Source organism: Fundulus heteroclitus, chromosome 1, assembly GCF_011125445.2.
Source record: "Fundulus heteroclitus isolate FHET01 chromosome 1, MU-UCD_Fhet_4.1, whole genome shotgun sequence".
In the NCBI taxonomy this organism is placed as follows: domain Eukaryota; kingdom Metazoa; phylum Chordata; class Actinopteri; order Cyprinodontiformes; family Fundulidae; genus Fundulus; species Fundulus heteroclitus.
The window spans coordinates 22406924-22413650 of record NC_046361.1 but is presented as its reverse complement, the minus strand read 5'-3'; positions in this window follow the sequence as shown (position 1 = coordinate 22413650).

Here is a 6727-nt window from a genome sequence, read left to right as displayed (position 1 = left end):
GTGTGTGTGTGTGTGTGTGTGTGTGTGTGTGGTGTGGTGGCGGTGGGGGCAAAGAGATAGTATTGTCCTGGGCCCTGGCAAAGCAGTTAGCTGGCCTGTCCTTTCATAAACATGTAGCCCAGCATTAAGCATGATGCCCAGTCTGTTTCCAGACAATTTCCAACTTCATGCCTGCAACCAAACATCTCTTAGGGAGCTGAGCTAACAATGGCACTAAAGGCCGTTGTTGGCCATTGGGGTGGTCCTCAGCCTTGCTCACCCTCCCCCACCCTGATGATGGGGATCACCTCCCGGGTCTGGGGGCTGGATGTCCCTCTGGGATATGGGTACCTGGCTGCCTCCTTCGTCGTGTGGACATGCACTGAAGCTCCGACTCTTGCAAATCTTATCAACACTAATACTAAGCCCATTTTTGTTTGTTATTCACATTTATTATGAAACTATCAAGTAAAAAAATAATGTCAGCTTATTGTTTTGTCAGGCCAAATGTCTCTCCTCAGTAAAAGGGTTGGGTACGGTAATGTTATGCAGCTCTGTCTAGTTGACTTCACTCTGATTGGCCACAACTATATTTTAGAAACTAGTCAAATATGCCCCCCACACTGCTCCTCCCTCCATCCACACCTTTCTCCTCTTCCTGCAACACCTTGTCACAAATTCATTATTATGGCTGGTGGAAATATTTGTGTTGCAGGATGACGGACAGGCGAGACCAAGCTGACCAAAGGCTGTAACCTGGCGACACGATTCAACACAGTGGGATCGAAATACAAAGCGGAAGAGAACTGGCTGTGCAGGGAAACAGGAGCGTGTCGTGGCTGTGAAGGTGGCCAGCTCCAGCTTGCTGCTGGCTACGGTTCATGCAGCTGGCAGTGGTTTAGTTCGTCAGTCAGCCGGATTTTTCAGTTACAAAAACACGTTCCTTACATTTGACAGCATTTTCAAACTAAATAAACTTGCATTTAATGATGGTGTTGTTGTCGTCACCTTCCATGTTGGTACAGAAGTTCTTTTCAAAATCCATTTGTTCGAAGACTCTGACTTGAATTCCCTGACTTTCAAGGAAAGTCTTCAGTAAAGTTTGCTCCCCATAAATGAACTTCAGTCACTCCTCTGTGATTCTCTCATCCTTCGGGAGTTTTTTTCACCTCGAACATTTCAGCTCCCCATTTTAGTAACCGCTGTGAAGTTAGTTTAAGTTGAAATATTGGATATTCGCGATCCGCGGCGTCTGACTCCTGTTCAAACCGATACAGGGAGGTTGATCTGGGGCTGCAAATTCTCCGCCATCCTCCTCTCAAGTGGAGCAGTCAGACATGTCAGTGCAACTCATGGCTGGTGTATTAGCTGGATGGAGGAGGAGAGAGGGGAGGGGAGGGGGAAGTCTGTTTGCTTGATGGTATACTCTGATTGAAAAGTATGAATTATGTAGAACGATAACCTGCGTAGAAGGATAAACAATTTTCTGATTTGACCAGTTTTGAGCAAAGAAACACAGCTGACCTCCCCTTAGCAGGTCCATTGGTGTTCACTTTTGACATTCACATGGCCTCATCAGTGCACAGCAGATCATATTATACCCCCAAAACCTCAGAAAAATTAAGTTTGTTTCCATGGCCGACTTGAAACTTAAAATCCCTAGAACTCATGCTGTTTTTTTAAGAAAAGCTATGGAACTGAAACTTTGCTGAATGTTACAGAAAGTTGGTGGGTTGGCCTTAATTCTCAACATTTGGCCTGCAGAGTAAGGATTATACAGTATCGAGAACGAAGTTATCAGCCTTCCATAAGTATTATTTTTAAATTAATTAGATTTTCTCAGGCCAGCTCAAAATTTTGTCCTCAACTGTATGACTGATAAATTTAAAGTAATATATTGCTTTGGTTTGCATCTTATATGAAAAACAGTCAGATTTTTGCTAACAGTTCTACTAATGAGAAAACATGTGCTTTTTTGCAAATCAACTAATTAAAGATCCTTATATCTCAATGTGAACCTGCTAATTTAATATCCAACAAGCCCAGTTTCCTGGACAAATAAAATAATGAAACAATTACATTTTATAAATCTCAGCTTTACATAAACTGTATAAAACATACACATTAAATACAAATTAATACACAGTAGCTGATAAATTGGCCTTTTGGTTTATTTCTATACAAATGTTCAGATAAACACTATTTTTGTTTACAAACAAATAACACTGTGGCAAATTTGACAGTCTAGTAAATTAAACGTGGAACTGAAGATCTTTATGAAGTACTTGTTGTAACCATGCAGACAAGCTTTAGCTGTAGACAGATATTTTATTTGCAAAACAAGAGTGTACAAGTACAATCTTCAGAATAAAATAAAACCTTGGCATTAGTACCAGAACTGGTTCTAACAACCCATCAGAGGAGGTTATGTTTCTCTCGGAGAGGACTACCGAAAAAGAGGATCTGGTTCTGGGGTTTAGAGGGCTGTGAAAAGTAAAGCTTATTAAAATGAATAAATAAAGGTTGCAGCAAGATGAAGAAAAGAATGCTGAGAAGTCAAATGTGTATAAATAATGAAGCAGAAAGATGTATTACGATTTTACAACCAATATACATTACGACACTTTCTAATGTCCATGGTTGAGTCTATCTGAGCACATGAAAAGGAAACTGACTGTGCGGTAACTGAGCACAGATAAAACACTGTGAATCTTCACGATTGGAGACATTGATAGTAGTTATAGAGAGTCTAGGGCATCATTAATGCCACATTCTGTTGAAAAGCATCCCTCTGGCACATATTAGTGTTTGAGTTTTCTTTGGGGTAAATACATGTGAAAAAAAACATATTTCTTCCTGAATTTTGACCAAAATCAGAACTTGAGGGGGAAAAAGGTTATCTTGGAATTTATGTGTGTTCACAATTACATGTCACTCCCTCTAATTACTACTAGGACTCTTCTGGACTTCACCTGTTCAGCTAGTTGTTCTTTCAAAGCCTGGTAATTGATCTTCTTGTGTTCATTTACAATTTTACTGTCAGCATGATTGCTGCATCTGTCACTGCAGCCCAGATGAATGGTCATTAGCTAATATAAAATGCCCTGAAAATGAGCTTATAATGGGCGTTACAGAAGTTGTTTGTGGCTATGGTAGGTCTGGGTCTGCATTAATGCATCATTCTGTCATATTACAGCATCAACAAACATATAATAACCCCTTGACACACATTTGTCTATTTTATGCAGTGTTAGTATGTGAATGTTTTTCTTTTTAGGGGAAACAATTCCCATTATTTGTCGACGGTCAGGCATTCAGCTAAAAATATATACCCAAATTGTTGCTGAATACATGCAAGAGTCTCTGTAGAGACTGTGGGAGGCATTCTTCCAGTCTGGATCAAAAGAGGGACATTATTTTTCAGTTTAACCCATGTGTTCCTTCATCACCTGGTACATGATCTTGTGTTTGTGCCTGATATCTTGCTCTACACAAAACACCGCTGTCTGACTGGCTAACAGTAGCTACTAGTCTGTGTGAAACCTAACTCCCAAAGGAGTTTCGGTTTCTGGCACCTTTTGAGGACTCTAAACCACAGTGAGCACAGATGTTCCCGAACTGTATCTGAGGCATATGGCTATGCTTCGGAGAGTTTATTATCACAGCTATCATCTTACTTTCAGTTACAATAAACTGCATGTTGTACAGTCTCTCAGCTGTGCAGTCTTTACAAAGCTTTCACCTTGGGCTTTATATCTGCTGTTTTACATACCTGTCTCTGTGGATATGATGTTGAAGGCCATTTCCTTTACAATGCCATGATGAGAGACTCAATTCTCCTCCTGCTAGACTTTAATTATTAAGTTTTATTGTTATATTTTTCTCTCTGTTGTTGTAGATATTAGTAACAGAGTCCAATATCTCCTAAAGTGATGCTCCTTCAAGATATTTTATTTGTTAACCTTGGGGAACCCTCCAGATGGCATCTATTTTCCCCTTATAGTCAGTTTACAACTAAGCCTAAATGAGGGGTTGGTAATCTGATATTTTTAGACTGTGATGGATACAATACAACGACCATCTGCCAAAGCAGAGAATGAGCATTTTGACTACTAAAATTAATTAATTATTTCTTTGAGTTTAAAATTAGTTTTTCAACACTATTTTGTCATTGTTAATTTTTGTATTGCCATCCCACAATGTCATTTTTTTTTTAGGATTTCTATTTTATGCTGTACAATACTTTTTTTTTCTGGCCTTCAATTAATACTTTAGTGTTTTTTCAAACCACATAGAGATCTTTTTATACATAAACAATGGGATTTTCACAAGAAAACTTTGCTCCACAGTTTCCGTACAAGCATTGCACAGTTGGAGATTCTCTACTGAAGATAAAAGGTTGGATATTGAGCAACCAAAGCACTGCATACTGCAAATAAAAGCATTATTGGCCATGTTATACTTTTGTGCCAATGTTTGTGTTAAACTTAACTTTTTCAGGTCCATGATCGAAGTATGTTAGAGCTATAGCTGAATCAGAAGAATGTCAGGTAATCAGAACGTTGTAGGATACATTTTTGCTTTGTCCCCTGTCACTTGGGGATGTGCTTCTGAGCAACCTCAAGTTACTTACCAATATGTGTATAAGTTACGGCTCGGCAATAAATTGATTTTATGAATTAATTCAAATTTGCAACTCCTGAAGATTTAATCAAGGAAAATCTAGATTCTTTTCATCTATATATTTTTGCAAATCCACTCTCCTGGGGTTCCATGAAACTTTGCACTGTATTAGTCCCGAAAGGGGAAACTGTTTTGGTAATAGCTTGCAATGTTTAATATATGTTTGGGAAAACATATTGTCAAAACACTCCAAAGAGGAAAATTTTTGACACGCTATACGCTAAGAATAGGCACTTTAATTTATTAATTTACTTATTTTTTTAAGTTGGTATGAAGTTACACAAGTGAAGCTTGTTCTTAAATGTGTAATACAACTAGCAGCAAATGTTTGGTATTATATTTTCATTATTTACTATGGCAGGGTCAACCATCTTGTTTTATATGCACATTTTAAAGCTTGTAATAAGTTATACTTTGAATTCAGGTAAATGACCAGATGAGAAGTTTTTAAAGGGACAGTGAGTAACTAATTTGACTTTTACAAAAATCATTAAAAGTAAGATAGTAAACATGCAAAGCCCACAAGTGAAAGAGAATAGGATGAAATATGAAATAAATCTGCATTTTTTTTAAATAATAATAGGTTGTTATCTTAAGTGGGCCGATCTAAGGCATGAATCTCCAAGTTTGAAAATGAGTTCTACTCCGGCCATGCTCTGTGTTGCTTATACAATTATACATATTCCATTTGTAAATCAGCAGCTGAATTTCTTCTGTTCAACTTGAATATTTCATTTTATCTGAATATGCCATGTTATCAACAATTGTGCAATACTTACCTTGGTTTTATTGTTGCCTTTCTGTCATTCTCTGCTTTAGAACTTTAGATTAGATACGCTTGTTTTTTCATTGTGATTTAGCATGTAATTTAATGTGGTCCAAATTTCCCCATTGTGGGACAAAATAATTTATTTCTTATCTTATCCTACACACATACACATGTGCACACACACATACATATGAAAAGTGCTGTGTGTGTCTTTGTGTGTGTGACAGAGACTGTTAATGTGAGGTATTACACTATCTTGATCAAGAGACGGTTTTCGGATTAAAGGTTTAATTACAGTTACCTTGAAAGTCTGTGTTGCATATCCGTACGGATTTATTTATTATATCCAAAATTGGGGTTGGTGATCACAGATCTTTAAATAGTTTTGTTAGGTTTGTGACTAACATACAAGTTCAAGGTTTAGCTGAAGTTAATAGTTTTGATAAGTCAGAAAGCTCATCTGACTCAAAATAGTCCAAACAGATCACATCAGGTTCCACAGTTACCTCCAATGCTACCTCACTTACTGAGAATGATGGACTCACATTGGGTAGGATACCAGTTCTTCTATTTTATAAAGAATCAGCTTTATTTATAAAGAACCCCATAAAGTTATTACTGCTGAGAGCTGATTGAATGGATGGATCAACAGAGCTTTGACTCTGTGTATGTTTTGGCAACTGTTCTGAAAAAAGACCTAGGATTATTCTTATTCTCCTCTACTAATGTTGAAAAATGCGCTGTTCAAGCTTTGCGAAATGTTTTTTTTTTTTTTTACAACAGTAGACAATTTTTCCAGATTAAGTAGGACAGGCCATTTTCAGGTCATTTTCTCTAACACTGTGCTTTAAAATACACAGCTCTGAATTAAACCAGGGAGTCAGCCTTCTATGAATAATTACCTTCTTTTTCAAGAAAGCTATATTGTGTAAAGCAACACGCAATAAGGAAGTAAAGCTATGAACAAGAGCATCAATTTGTGAGAGGGAAGAAATTAAATTGCTGCCATCTGCTGTGTTTTCTTGTGATACTGAGGAAATTAAAAATGGAACAGATTCTTTAAAAGTTGTCACAGCACTGTCTGATAATAATCTACTGGAATGAGTTGTTCTTTCAGGAGTAGAGAATTTGCTTATATCTAACTCAGCTCATATCATTACTGGGGTTGTTTTCACATCACAATTTTTTTAAACCACGGAATCCTTTCATTGTATTAGATGCATTCACGGTGTGACACAATCCACATTTAAAGTTATGACTAATGGATGGGCTCAAAGCATGTTGAATTTCTCAGTT